The sequence below is a fragment of the Balaenoptera borealis genome (assembly GCF_965194805.1).
Source record: "Balaenoptera borealis genome assembly, chromosome: 17".
Classification (NCBI taxonomy): domain Eukaryota; kingdom Metazoa; phylum Chordata; class Mammalia; order Artiodactyla; family Balaenopteridae; genus Balaenoptera; species Balaenoptera borealis.
Window position 1 is genome coordinate 30,197,903 of NC_138876.1, and position 16,516 is coordinate 30,214,418.

The 16,516-nt window shown below is 39.4% G+C and overlaps 1 protein-coding gene across 1 annotated transcript in view; it reads right to left on the minus strand.

The window, feature by feature from the left end:
* Positions 1 to 16,516, minus strand: part of LOC309615148 (uncharacterized protein) — a 259,975-nt gene that overhangs the window by 105,780 nt on the left and 137,679 nt on the right. The window lies entirely within an intron of this gene.

Consider the following 16,516-nt stretch of genomic DNA (forward strand, 5'->3'; position numbering starts at 1 on the left):
CAAAACCACAATGAAATACCATCTCATGATTGTTAGAATAACTACTATCAAACTGACAAGAAATAACAAGTGTTGACGAGGATATAGAGAAAATAGAACCCTTGTTCACTGTTGGTGGGAATGTAAACTGGTGCAGTCATTATGGAAAACAGTATGGAAGTTCCTAAAAAAATTAAAAATAGAATTACCCTTGATCCAGCAATTCTACTTCTGTGTATTTATCTCAAAAAAATGAAAACACTAACTTGAAAAGGTATCTATACCCCCATGTTCATTGCAGCATTATTTACAATAGCCAACACACAGAAGCAGCCAATGGATAAAGAAGTTGTGGTGTGTGTGTGGGTGTGTGTGGAATGGAATACACACAATGGAATATTATGCAGCCATATAAAAAGAAGGAAATCTTGCCATTTGCAACACCATGGATGCACCTTCAGGGCATTATGCTAAGTGAAGTAGGATGGAAAAAGACAAACACCACATGATCTCACTTATATATGGAATCTAAAAATCAAACCAAAAAACAAACAAAAAAAATGGAGCTCATAGATACGAAGAACACAGATTGGTTGTTGTCAGAGGTGGGAGGTGGGAGGTGGGTGAAATGGGAGAAGGTGTTCAAAAGCCACAGACTTCCAGTTATAAAATAAATAAGTCCTGGGGATGTAATGTCCAACATGGTAATTATAATTAATAGTGCTGTATTGTACATTTGAAAGTTGCTAAGAGCATAGATCTTAAAAGTTCTCATCACAAGGAAAAAAAAAATATCTGTAACTATGTGTGGTGATAGATGTTAACTATACTTACTGTGGTGATCATTTCACAATATGTACAAATATTGAATCATGTTGTATACCTGAAACTAATACATTGTTATATGTCAATTATTTCTCAATGAAAAAAATTGTAATAAAAGAAAACTCTTTAAACCCTGACTGACCTATCCCTTCTCTCTCATTTGCTCTCCCACTTATTTTCATTGTCTCTTGGTCTCTCATTAATTCCAACTCTTTATTTTTCTATCTCTTGGATGCCACAGGTCCTATAAGGCAGGTGCTAATAATTCCTATGGGCCATAATGAGAAGAAAGCAGTATTGGAAGCTGTCTCAGGTTTACCCAGACACTACCAATTACTAGTTATGAGGTCTTAGGTCACTAAACCTCCCTGATCAATACCATAAAGTCAGAGTCAGTGCCTAATTCATATCGTTTGGGAAAACTAAAGATATAGACCTTATAAGCAGACAAACAAGTAAGTATTATAAATGTATAACATTTGTGTTTAATGGTACCCATTTTACAAATGATGAAACTGAGGCTTAGAGAAATTGAGCCCAACATTATAATGATATGAAATTGTGATTGACTTTTATGACTTCAAAGCCAGAGTTCTTCATTGTTCTATATCCATAATAAAAAAAGCCATAAATACAACAGTATCTTCCTCAAGCTTTTACTACTATATTCAGAACTAAACACATTTATCTAACAACTGAGAGATCCAAGCTCTTTTCTTTTCTGCTTCCTGCCATCTATTTGTGAAGATTCTATGCCTACATTATCACATTCTGCAAATTCCCCCAGCTACTTCAATGGGATGTGGGTCATAGAAAATATGTATGAGAAAGCTAAAATATACCATATGGTGAATGGAGATAAAAATTCAACTTAAATGCAGCAAATAGAAGAAATGAGCCATTTGCTCCACATATATCTCATAAAACTGTTAAGACCATTTTTATAAATCACCTTAGCATCCCTTCTAAAGGGGCTTCATATTAATTATTATGTGTTATCTTAAATATTCTATTGGTTTAATAAAATATAGCAAAAGAAAGCCCCACAAATCAGAACAAACCTTAAGCACTGTTCTCAGTAACATTACATACAGATAAAATAAAATAAATGCATGCCAAAATTATCTTAGACAGAAAAACAACAAAAGTTCTGAATTAAGTGAAAAGGAATAAAAGTTTAAATGTGCCATTTCCTTTTCATTCCAACTAGCTTACTTTTGCTTATAATAATATGTTAGGATATATACAGAATTTTCCTAGATGCTTTCTGAATTTAGCAATTTCACTCTTTGGCCCTGGTAAATACATAGCAAGGAAGCATGCCATTATGAAAAATACTGAGATTCTAGATGACTGAATTAGTAACAATGGATGTCCCGTTTGTTAACAGCCTTCAGGATTTGTCCTTATTCCAGATAGCACAAATTCCAAACATTAAGGATAATCACTAAAATACATATTCATGGATTTTTTTTCTGATCAAAAAATGAATATGAATGTTCTTCAGGAAAAATTTCATGTCAAAAAATATGACAAGAGCAGTAAAATCCTCCATAATCTCCCCTGAGTAACCTCTATTTCACCTTAAACAATGAAAAGTACTATGATAAAAAACAACTAAGCAAAAAACTGACTTAATTTGTCTTTAAATAATTCACAACTCTCAAATCTTAGAAACATCTGCTTTGGAAATATTTGTTTAGATTATCAGTTAAAATGGAGGTACACATTCTTTACCCATTCAACAAATGGTGATTCTTCATTTAACTACTATCCATTCAAAATATACAGATTAAAGACCTACTAAATTTAAGGCACTCTTCTAGGTCATGGGAATGAACCAAACAAATGTAAATTTGTGTCCTCATAGAAATTACATTCTAGTTAAGACTAGAATGGGGGGCAAATAATAAACAACAACAAAAATTTTTTTTAATATGGTACTATTTTAAAAGGTGATAGGGGCTTCCCTGGTGGTGCAGTGGTTGGGAGTCTGCCTGCCAGTGCAGGGGACACGGGTTCGAGCCCTGGTCTGGGAAGATCCCACATGCCGCGGAGCAACTAGGCCCGTGAGCCACAACTACTGAGCCTGCGCGTCTGGAGCCTGTGCTCCACAACAAGAGAGGCCACGATAGTGAGAGGCCCGCGCACCGCGATGAAGAGTGGCCCCCGCTTGCCGCAACTAGAGGAAGCCCTCGCATAGAAAACGAAGACCCAACACAGCCATAAATAAATAAATAAATAAATAAAAACTAAAAAAAAAAAAAAGTATTAATTGCTTTGAAGGAAAAATAAAGCAGAGAAGGGAACAAGAGACTGCCGAGGAGTAAACAGTGTTGTGATTTTAAATAGGCTGGTCAGAGAAGGCTCCACTGGTAATATTTGAGCAGAGCTGCAGGAGATGAAGAATAGAGCCATGCCTATGTCTGGGAAATCGGATTTCAGACATTTCTCACATGTTCTTAGTCCCTGTCCCATCAAAGAAAAAAATCAAAGGACATTTTAGCAATAATTATTGATTTTCACTGTTGTAGTTTAGAGTTAAAATCACTGCTTTCCTGTTTTTTTGTCAATGAGTATCTCATTGCCCTGTTAAAGTATATACAATAAGGCTTAACTTCACCTGTTCATTCCCTGCCCATACTGAATCAATTATTTACCGATCATTTTATTCCTTATGGAAATTCAACAGAACATGGGATGCAATCATAAACATTTCAGCTTTATTGAAATTACAGCTAAAATGTCAGATTCTCATACTTTTAGACTATGAGAAGAATCTCAGCGTGTGTATGTGGTGATATATGGCAATTGACACTCAGAACCATGTTGAAGGGACAAGAGAAAATAGGGGGGACTATACTGAGCTGAAGAGGACATGTTCCATCAAGTGTTGGAAACCACTCAGGATTTTTTTTTTTTTTTTTTTTTTTTAATTTTTGGCTGTGTTGGGTCTTCGTTTCTGTGCAAGGGCTTTCTCTAGTTGCGGCGAGTGGGGGTCACTCTTCATCGCAGTGCGCGGGCCACTCACTATCGCGGCCTCTCTTGTTGCAGAGCACAGGCTCCAGACGCGCAGGCTCAGTAGTTTGTGGCTCACGGGCCTAGTCGCTCCGCGGCATGTGGGATCTTCCCAGACCAGGGTTCGAACCCGTGTCCCCTGCATTGGCAGGCGGATTCTCAACCACTGCGCCATCAGGGAAGCCCCCACTCAGGATTTTTTAAAGAAAAAATACACACACAAATAGACACTTTAACTTATGTATGATCTATTCTCATTTTTGAATAATGGCAAATTTAAATTAAAAAATTAATCATCAAAAAATCTACAAACAATAAATGTTGGAGAGGGTGTGGAGAAAAGGGAACCTTCTTACACTGTTGGTGGGAATGTAAATTGATACAGCCACTATGGAGAACAGTATGGAGGTTCCTTAAAAAACTAAAAATAGAACTACCATACGACCCAGCAATCCCACTACTGGGCATATACCCAGAGAAAACCATAATTCAAAAAGATACATGCACCCCAATGTTCACTGCAGCACTATTTACAATAGCCAGGACATGGAAGCAACCTAAATGTCCATCAACAAGGGAATGGATAAAGAAGATGTGGTACAATATATACAATGGAATATTAGCCATAAAAAGGAACGAAATTGTGTCATTTGCAGAGATGTGGATGGACCTAGGGACTGTCATACAGAGTGAAGTAAGTCAGAAAGAGAAAAACAAATATCGTACAATAATGCATATATGTGGAATCTAGAAAAATGGTATAGATGATCTTAGTTGCAAAGCAGAAATAGGGACACAGATGTAGAGAACAAATGTATGGATACCAAGGGGGATGGGGGGGTGGGATGAACTGGGAGATTGGGATTGACATATATACACTACTATGTATAAAATAGATAACTAATGAGAACCTACTGTATAGCACAGGGAACTCTATTCGGTGCTCTGTGGTGACTTAAATGGGAAGTAAATCAAAAAAAGAGGAGATATATATAGGTATGGCTGATTCACTTTGCTGTACAGCAGAAACTGACACAGCAGTGTAAAGCAACTATACTCCAATTAAAAAAAAATAAACTAAAAAGAAAAATTAATCACCATATGTTGGTCATAATAGGCCAGATTTAGCGCTCATGTTTCCACTTGAGAACCTCTAGTATGGATTTGGAACATGTGTCATGTGTAAAAACACATCTTCCTTGACTCCCACTGCCTTGACATCCACCTAGCCAGACCATATAACGACTCTTTGTATTTTAAGGAGATAGATCTGGGTAAAGATGAGCTAAATGTGGAGAATTTCAAAGAACCCCAGACAAACTTGTGGGATCAGAAACTAAAAATGGTATATTTCTCGCATTCTAGATAGAGAATGATATCAAGACCATCATTCACCAAACAAGGGGTGAGGGCAAACTCTACAAAATCTTAAAGTCATAGGACTAAGCCTGTATTATCCCACTGTCCCCACTCATGGAGAGGTTTGCTAGAATCAGTCATGAATAGACACATTGTGGACAGACACATTCCCTCCTGGAAAGGGACCTAGATTCCAGCCACCTCATGCATTTATAAAGGAGTTAGACAAGAGCTGAGATCACCATTTTATCTGGTCTTACTGGCAAGCGAAACATTCTATTCTCTGACACCAATTGCCTGCAGAGGTTGCATATGAGAGCCCTGTTGAGGAACCACTGCTAGCTTGTGAGTAAGATTATCTGGAAGACATGTGGGTTTGTCTCAGGCGACACCCTGTTTCCAGAGGCTTATTAAATTTACATCCTCCCATCAAGGGAATGTACAATATTTTTGTCAACTTTTTTGACAAGTTTTCACTCTGGGCTACTTCCTGGGACAGTTCTAAGAAGCAGTATGGGGCTATCTATCCATATATAAATTGCAGAGGGAGAAGAAGTTACACATCCTTTAACTCCTCACCCTTCCTGGGGTCATCAGGTCTTCAGCCTTGAGGACGAGCCAGATTGTTTGTCTTTTTTTTTTTTTTTGGCCACACCATGTGGTGTGAGGAACCTTAGTTCCCCAACCAGGGATCGAACTCACACCCCCTGCAGTGGAAGTGCGGAGCCTTAACCACTGGACCACCAGGGAAGTCCCAATTGTTTGTATTGTTTTCTGGAGCAATGAACTCTCCAGGAATTGAGTCATCATCATTTTACACCAAAGGTAACCCCAGAAGCAGAGAAGCATGTCTTCAAAGCAAAGATGAGGTTAGAGCTGCTCTTGTAATCAGTGACTATCAGGTACCGTCTAATGGAAAAGAGCATCCAAATTTATGTCCATCTAATTGCCTTCAATCAAGGTCTAGGTAATGCCAATTTGTTTCCATAGGGGATCTCCTTATGAGTATGCCCTTATAATCTGATCTTAACGACCCCCTACCTGACCATACAACTTGGTCATCATCAATGGCTCATCAGTATGTAAAAACAACACAGCTTAGCTTTCAGCCCATTGGGAAAGAACAGGAAATAGTGGGAGCTCAGGAATATTTTGTTCAAGTGAATAGGATGCAAGTATTCTCGGTAGGTAGCAGGGAAACAGAGCAGCATCTACCACTGCCCACCATGAGTACTTTTAAGTTTTATTCAACTTAAATTACTTCTTGCCCTTTCCCCTCTTAGCTTTTTCCCACTCTTCTACTTCATTTCTTTTTTTCACCTCTTCATTTATCTTTCTTTCTTTTTTTTTTTCTCCTGCTGATACCTAAGACTTACCATCCTCGAACTGGGTATCAGAGAACCTGGACTCTTAGATTCTAGCTCTGTCAAAAATTGGGTGGCCTTGGGAAAGTCTCTTGAGCTCACCATACCTTGATGTTTTTATCTGTATGGTTGTAGGGTGGATAAAGTGAGGAGGAGGGCAATTAGTGGGAGGTTTGAAATGTATTATAGGGATGCTATAGAGTATAATTGAACCACATGGGTTTAAATCCAAATTCCTCTACCTACAACTGGTGTGATTCTGGAAAACTCACATAATCTGGCTAATTCTCAGTCTCCCAGTTACAAGGGGGAATAATGATAATACCTAAGCTGTCAGGATTATTATTATGATTGTATACATAGGGCATTTAATGCAACACCTGTCACATACTAAGTTTCCAATAAATGATAGCCAGTATTTTCATTTTTTACTAGCCATATAAATATATATTATTAATTTGTCTGACCATCCTGATTTTATTCATAGCTAAAATTATTAATTATATTGTTGTTGGTTCCTTAATTGACTAGCTTTGGGAAAAATCACATAATGCCAGAGTATCATTTTTCTTTCACTTTCAAGTTACCACTTTTCCTTGTCACCATACAACCAGTGTCTCCTTCCTTTCCCAATAAGAATGTTCCCTTTAAAATTAGCTTTCTCTTATTATCCCTTTATCTCATTAGCTTTCTGCTCCTTTAGAAATCTCATCAACTTGCAAGAATATACATTCTCAAGATCTATTTGATATGTAATTTTCACCTACGAGTCCATCTAAAAAATACTTAGTAAGCTCCTGTAGTATCAGTAAAGTGAATGGCAGAGTAGACTAAATAAAGCAATAGAAAATCATTTTTTGTCTGTGTAAGCTGCAGGTGACCAACTAAAGAAAAGTAGACATGAAGAGAGGAAGGAGAAAGAAGAAACATTAAGCACAGGGTCAACATATACATATGCACAGGGTACAACATATACAGAGAAGTCAGGAAAAATGTAGACAAATGAAAGCTGTGGTAGGCAGAATAATGGTTCCACAAAGATATCTGCATCCCAGTTCTCTGAACCTGTGATTCTGTCACCTTACATTAAAAAAAAAAAAAAAAAAAAAGCTTTGCAGATGTCATTAAGTTAAGGATCTTGAGATGGGGTGATTATTGTGTGTTGCAGGTGGATCTAACGTAATCACAAAGGTCCTTATAAGTGAAAGAGGGAGGCAAGACAGTGAGTGTCAAAGTGATGCAGGCTGAAAGGGACTCAACAAGCTATTTCTGTCTTTGAAGATGAAAGGGGACAATGAACTAAGGAATGCGGGCAGCCTCTAAACATCGGAAATGGCAAGGAAACTGATTCTCCCCTAGAGCCTCCAGAAGGAATACAGCCGTGCAAATACCTTGATTTTAGCCCAGTGAGTCCCATTTCAGACTTCTGACCTACAGAACTGCAAGGTAATAAATTTTTGTTGTTTTAAGCAACGAAGTTTGTTGTAATTTGTTACAGCAGCCATAGAAACTAATATTGAAAAGGTATTCAGTAATTACAGTGACAGTTAGATGGCAGCCAATTCAACAAGAAAAATCATCATAGATGTTATAGTGGCCAGCTTTAGTGTATTTGCTGTTCACCAACCCCAGTCCAGAATGTTGGGCTCCCAGTAGCAGCAATGTTTCTATTATTTTACTACTATCCCTCTTCATGGGGACAAGAAATGAACACTTGACCAAAGATGGGCCAATCAGTATTCATTTTCTAGAAATAAGAGATATCTCTCGCAACTAGCATTATCGCATATGAACTTGAGCACCATTATTTTTTCCCACTACAGCTGCTGATAACAAAGCAAGCCAGGCTGTCTGCAGAGAAAGAGAGAAAAAATTCATATACACACACACACGTGTGTGTGTGTGTGTGTGTGTGTGTGTATAAATAAAACAGAATGAGACTCTTCCCTAGGCTCCCTGTCACCTTCTTCCTGGCTCAAAGCTACCCTAAGGCCAAGCTGCATTCATGCCTTTCACCTCCATGGAAGAGCTGTCATCATGAAGTGCTGCATAAGCCAACTTTAGGTGTTTTTTTTTTTAGTTAGAAAGCAAAGCGTCCTAAATAATGCAGGTAAAGGAAAACAGGACAAGCGATGAATTGAGACTTGTATCTAAAAACTACAAGCTAGTGAACTATAATCAACTCACTGTGTAAGAAAGGATTGGTGACCTGAGTGAAAAAAGTATGTGACAATGTGTTATTTTTACATTTTTAAATAGATTACAAAGACAAAAATAAAATTTACAAAGGTGAAATGCCAGATAAAAATACAGAACTGACAAAACCGGAGTCAAAACCTTGTCCATGACTCTTTGAACACCATGGCCAGATGAAGAACATCAAGGAGGCCAGAGTGGAAAGGAGATATGATATGAGGAGATCATTGTGTGAAGAGGAGTTTTGGAGACTGCCACATAGCACTGCAAGGCCTGTTCCCTAAGGGAGAGGACTTGCAGAGATGGCCCCTCACCTCAAGCTCTGGTGGGGAGGGATTCCCGTTAGGCTCTGCAGAGAGCTTAATCTGTGACCCCTGAAGTTGGAAGCATAGTGAACCAGGGTGCTGGTGGGGATAGAAGAAGGAGGAATGTTTGGCAGTAGGCTGGAGAACGTTCTATTTGAAGAGAAAACTAGAAGATGCAAGAAGTTAGAGATGGAAGCAAGTTCCTAGAGGCTGTAGAAAGAGGCTCAAGTCACTAGTCAGAGTAGACAATCAGTCTTCTGGGTCAAAGGAAACAGCAAGTAAGTGGTCTCCCATTTGGGATTCTCAAAAGAGCCAAAGAAAGGAACCACAGAGAAAGAGTAGGCTTTAACCATGCCAAGTTCAGAGGACACAAAGCCATCCAGACAACATCTGTGTCCTGTTAGCTCTCCTCTCTTCCCATGCCTCGTCACTGATGGGGTAAAGAACATCCCGTGGAGGATAGAATAAGAAAGAAAGACTGTAGATGATCATTACACCCTGGGTCTTAGCTGGGAGAAGGTGAGAAGATATGTCTTTGAATAAAGACTCAAGTGTTAATAGCTTGGACAAGATGCTTTTAGTTTTTAAAATGTGATTGTTTTGTGACATAAATTGACTCCAGGATGGTCTATTATTTCAATAGCTCTGTTGTGTACCTGAGGAAAGTCTTCCCTCTACTGAATAAAGTCAAAAGGGGCATTGAGAGACAAAGCTTTGATCCCATCCCATGAGTAATGCATTCAATTTATCAGTAACACATACCGATTAGAGATAGGTAATCTTCATTATAATTTTTGCGGTTTTGACATTTTAAGACATCTGCAAACAATTGGACATGCTTAATACAAATGCTATAGTAAATTTAATCATAACCATACATTTAGCATGTAATGAGTTCTCAAAAAGAAATAGATGGTTCTAAGTCTTCATAGAGACAGTGTAACAGTTACAAGTGAGGCATCAGCCCATAACCCCTGGACTCAACTCTAAGCTCACCTCTAGGTGGAGTGGAGGAGTTCCCTGCTGGCTGACAGCTTCCCTCCTCACGATGATACTGTACTATCTAGTGATATAGAAATAATGATCAGAAAAATGTAAACAGAATTATATAAAAAGATAAAAATGTTTCCCTTTGGGGAACAGGACAGTGGGTAGGGAAGCGAAAGGCCAGTAACTACCGCTTTACTTATGGAGTCTTGTCTCCTTTTAAAAAATTCTTTAAAGTGTGTAAGTGCACATACATCCCCCAAAGAATAGTGTGCATGATATGTTATTAAGTTACAACTACAAGGTGCAGAAAAATATTATGTATGTATCCAATTACAATAGAACTAAATGCACACATACACATGGAATTTTAAATTCCATAAAATTTTTGGAACTTCTCTTAAAATAAGCCAGTCTCTTTTTTTTACAGTTTGATCAACCATTATGGCCCAGAGAAGGTGACAGGACAGATGTCATCTTGGGAAAGAGAAAGAAGTTTCTTCCAAGCCTGGAAGATTACGGAAAGAGGAAAAGATTTAGAGGTAAGGAGGGGTCAAGACCTCCTCCCCACATTAAGCCAAAATCTTAGGTTGGGGCTGGAGGCATATTTGATAGGTTGAGGGGAAAACTGAAAGTGGAAGGGCTTTTGCCTTGTTTCCCATCTTGTCCTGTGGAAGCAGACCCACATGGAGCGGCCACCCGATGGTATATACAATGGAATGGTGCAATGGAGGAGAACCAGAGCCTGGGTTTATCTTTCTAGAACTTCTGCCAGCTGTCCACATATGATGCAGAGGGTATGCAAAGGTTTTTATAGGTACTGTGGAGGGAGGAAAAGCCTTGACTGGTTCCTTCTGGGAAGCAGGACTTAGGACAGGAAGACAGGGGAAGGGAGGGCAGAGCAGGGGAAGGGAGGGCAGAGCAGGGGAAGGAAAGGAAGATCAGGGGTGGGAGAAAATCCAGCCATGGGCTTTAGCAGTAGAGCCAGCAGGTTAAGCAGAGATCTCATGGACAACAGTTACCACGAAGCAGAGCCCAACAAGGACCCAAAAATAACTCTGGGACTTTGATGGTGATCTGAAACCTTCCCTAATCCCCACCACCTCAGACCACCCCAAGGGCCAAGTAGTGAATTTGGGAAGGAGAAGGGTTAAGGACAGAATCTGAAAAACTGAGTATTTACTCAAGAATGGCTCTGGTACATAAAAAAGAGACATAACCACCATCGGAATTTCACAAAATACACCCTGAGAAGCTAAAAAAAAACCCAAGAAGAACAGAACATATATTGTAACTGTCAGAAATGAGCTCAGACATGAACCTGATACATCGTGAAATCACGATGTGGGTTGTGAAACACAAATTTTTCCTCTGAGACTGTAAAATGTACTCAGGTTTTTGTTTGGATTCAATTGAGAACAAAGAGAACGGAGTGCCACCTTATGGCAAGACCTCCCACCCGCTCCTTCCTCAGACCCGCCAGCCCTCCTCCCTCCACCAGTCTAGGTCATCCCATTTCCGTGTCAGCATTAGATCATGCATGCATATCGGGGCCCACCAGTGTGAAACCCATTAATCAAAAGTACATAAGGTTTACATTGGGCTAATTAACTTCAAAACAAACATAAATCTTGAGAGCATGTTCTACATAACAGCAGGAGTGTGTGGAATGAGCCATGTTGCCACAATCCACTTCAAACAGCCTTGCCATCTCTGGTAGAAGATGACCAGGTTTTACTTTGAAACTGCTATTTTATACTTAATAGCAAAACAATGACCTGAAAACTAAAATATGCAATAAGTCAACTTAGCCACTTCCACAATGCTGAGCTCTATTTGTACAGCCATGTTTTGTACTGTTTTTCCCACTAAATTGAATGAACTGAAGATTGTTTCACCACAGACAAACCCAGGTTAAGACGATAAAGCCTATTCCTGCCCTCATTAGAGGTGCCATTGCAGAAGGGCATATAAGCTATAATAAACCTTGAGTGATTTTCCAGCAGGTTGGAAAATTGGACACAGAAGCAGCTTTTCTGGCAAAAGAAGCCACCTCTGCAGGAAGACATATTAACAAGAGCATGAGCTTTGCAGACAAAGTCATAGTCATATTTTTAGATTTTGTCTCTTCCTTGGTAAAATGAGATTAATAATGTTAAATGACTTAGATTCTTAGATGCAAGCAACAGACACTGACTCTAGCTGATTTTAGCCAAAAACAGAAACAAAAACCACAAGACTTTAGTTAAAGGCTATTATAATGGGTGGTTCACAGGGTCTCAGGGAAGACCAGAGAACCATGCTCAGAGGCTGACCACCTCCACAGTGGCCATCACTGGCAGACGTCTCAGCTTACCTCTAGGATGCCATGCCACATCAGGAAAATGGATTTCCCCTTCTATCCCCACTGCTTCCATCAGTCACAAGTATAGATTTTTTTCTTATGGGCTCTGCTTCATCAGGACCTGCTCTTCCCATTCAAAGCCTGGGGTCAAGGTGCCCACGTCTTAGCTATGAGGAGGCTGAGAAAATGAAGTGGAGGCTAGCCCTGCCCATCAGTCAGCTACAGATACTTCTTTTGAAGACTTGTAATAAGGCTGAAATTAGGGACTTCCCTGGTGGTTCAGTGGTTAAGAATCCTCCTGCCTTTGCAGGGGACACGGGTTCAAGCCCTGGTCCGGGAAGATCCCACATGCCGTGGGGCAACTAAGCCTGTGCACCACAACTACTGAGCCTGCACTCTAGAGCCCGCGAGCCACAACTACTGAGCCTGCGTGCCACAACTACTGAAGCCCACACACCTAGAGCTCATGCTCCGCAACAGGAGAAGCCACTGCAATGAGAAGCCCATGCACCGCAACGAAGAGTAGCCCCCGCTCGCCACAACTAGAGAAAGCCCACGTGCAGCAACGAAGACCCAACACAGCCAAAAATAAAATTAATTAATTATTTTAAAAAGGCTGAAATTATATAAACAGGTATAAATTTCATCAAAGAAGATACTTTGACCCCCAATTCAAGGCTGGCACGTAATAGCTGTTCAATAAGAGTTATTAGAGGAATGATTTTTAAAAAGCAATGAATAGACGAACAATATGGGTAAAGACTCAGGCCGTGCGGCACGGCCAAGTAATAGTCATGTAATGCATGTCCTTTCTTCTCCCAGTCTTATAACACTCACCTCTCTGGAAACTATATTATACAAATTCTTTATATTTGGCAATTGGAGAATAGGTTTACTGATTTATGGATTAGTATGTTTAAATGGTAAATATACATTATGTAAATTATCGATTTTAAAATAATTAGAATGTAATACATGTAATTATTGCCAACAGTTTTGAATTCAATGAACCCTCTTTTTTTTCAGATTTAGAAGGCTCTACAGTATTACCCACTGACATTGTTATATATTTAACTAATATTCTGATAATGAAAGTAAATGCCACATAATAAAGACTTCTTAATTTTAGATGGTCTACTAAAACAACTTTTAAACATATTCTTTTTTTCAGTACTTATGGTGAAGCATTAACAAATGTTTATTGATCTTTTATGTTTTAACATAGTAATTCATTTTCAATAGAAAGCAATGCTCTTTTCAAACATGCAAAGTCTGGATAGTTTTTAGGACAGTTTTTAATTATCCTCATTTATTAGCCTTCATTTGTGCTATGAAATGTTCATGTCCTTTACAAATTATGCTCTTTACTAATAAATAGTATCATGGACCAAATTTTCACTCTACTCAATCATCAGAATTCAATAACTTTATCATAAAGATGTTATCATTTCTAGGCAAGGCACTGAAAAAGTGGAGGGGAAAGTAATTTACCATAGTAATTCTGAATAATCTTATCTTTCTACCTCTGAAATTTGGTGGGTTTACAAAATAAATACAAAAGTAATTCAAGATGTTCTGAACCATGGTAAATCAGAATTAAGCAGACCATGTAGCAAAAGCTATTTACACAACATAGCATTTTTGGCCACCTGGATCATCTTTAAACTAGACAAACAAAATGATGAAACACACAGGCAGAAGGACCCAATCCACATGCAGCAAAGCCAACTCTCACCTCAACTCTACATGTGGCCCCATGGCTAGAAATAACATTAAACCAAAGTTTTCAAGAAAAAACTGCTTGCCCAACACCCTCCCCAAAAAAACCTTATTTAAAAAAAGTATTACACACAATATAAATTAAAGGAAAAGGCAAATAAAATCAGAATAAAAACCATCGTAATCCTACATAAGTAAATACTGTTAACATTTTAGTGTATTTACTTCTAATTATATGTGTGTATATATATGTGTGTATGCATGTTTAGATGTATGTTTGGCTATACACTAAAATAGAATTATACAGCATAACTTAATTTCCTCACCTAACAATATTTCTAGCCTCACAATATTCCATTGCATGGATCTACAAATTATTTACCCTATGTTCTCCTTGAGTATTCAGGTTAGTTCTAATTCTTTCAATAGAAACAGAATTATGTTGTATGTACTATAATAAAGAGTCTGACTTCATTTTTCCTGTTGGACCCTGACTGCTTTCAAATCCCCTCCCCCCCCCCTCTTGCCCCATATCTGGGCAAGCCCATAAGAAAACCTCTGGCACAAGAGGGGAAATTCAAACCACACAAACCCTTCATCCCAGCCCCAACCCCCAACCACGATAAAAACCAAAGCCACTTGTCCCTCTTTGGCTTAAGCCATTCTGAATGATCCCACTATCTGAGTAATAAAGCTTATCTTATCCTCTTGGTGCATGTATGACAACACCCTTCTCAACATCTGAACCACATTTGAGTGAGGTTGATCCCGCCTGCCACAAGGCCACCACAATACAATTGGTGCTGTAAAGATGACCATCTAGTGATTAGATGACCACCACCTGGGGATCTTTGTTCTCTTGCATTTGGTTTGCTTACTGGATCATCTGCCCATGGTAAACGTGCACTCTGAGCAGCTGCCTGCCAACTAACATGAGCTTTGAGTCCTGTTGCTGCCCCCTGGCAAGCTTGCATTTTGAGCTGTCCTACACGCTGTTGCATTTGTAGAATCCTACCAAGCCTGTTATAGATATAACCTACCTAAGTCACAAGTTTCAGTAACTGACATTAGGGGCAAGAATATGGGAATGGGGCTCCCCTTAAGGTGGACCTGGGTTGTGTGTCTTGGCCAAGACTATCTGAGTGACTCAGATTGAATCAGATGTCTCAATTCCAGCATAACCTGTAACTGATGGTAGGCTTATTCATGTTGTTACTTACAAATAGGCTCATTCTGAATTGTGTCCTCCAACAAAAAAGACTCTAGAATCTATTCAAATTGCTATATGACAGGCACTCTCATTGGCGTCCGCAGAGGCTTTGCCACTTTTGAGGCTTTGGCAACCTCCTCTCATGCTGCCTAGAGTTTCTAGATTATCCAAGATGGCCATAGTTGCCCATATGCTTCTGGTACAAGAAACTGCCCTCCTCAGCCCCATACTACACTCCATTAGAGCAGCAAATGCTGTCCACATACTGAACCCTTCTGGAGATGGAGGCTCTCACAAGCTCTGAGCCTGTGACTCCCCATGCCCAACTGACTGTTATGCCTTGGGTCATGGGGGCAGAACGCTGAAGGCTCGGTATAGCCACAGAGAGTTCCTTATTCAAATGGAAACAGTACTTACAGATAGAGCCAAACCTGGACCATCACTTACATTCCACCTATAGGAGGAAGTGGCTTCCCCATTGTCATTCCCTTGTCAGGAGCAATGGCACCTGAGGTGGTCACCCCTCTTCAGATGCACTAGCCACTTGGGAAGCCCACAGGAATCAAGTGAGTGATCAAGAAGGGAAGTTCATCCACCTTATGGATGGCACATGTGATGGGGCTCCCTGGAGAGCTGCTACTATCTATCCCCTAACTTGGACATCCCTGATCAAAGATGGCGCCAAGGGTCAGCATGACTGACCTATTTGAGGCAGTTGTCTTAGTACTGGAAGATGACCCAGACAATAATCAGCCCTCTCTGAACATTTTTTACAGACTCTTGGGTCATTGACAATATCTGACTATCTGTTCTAATCAATGGCAACAGCAATTCCTTGCTCATGGTTGCTCCCATTGGGATAAAAACTCTGGGAATTTCTTGCCTCACAGACACCCAAAACATAGGTCAAGGTCACATGCTCTACACATACTAAAGCCATAAAACAAGACCTCACGAAGACACTCCTTATTCCCTTCAGAGTTCCCGACATTCAGCTCCAAGAGAACAGAGATTTTTGTCTTTGTTTTGTTCACTTTAGGTTTTATTTTTTATTTTTTCCACTGCTGAATGCCCAGTACCTAGAACACTGCCTGGTCCATAGAGGTAGTCAGAAAATTGTTGAATGAATAAATGAATGAATATCCAAAATCTTTGACATTGTATATTTTTTGTATCCCAGAGACTCTATGCCATCCCCAATACACAGCTG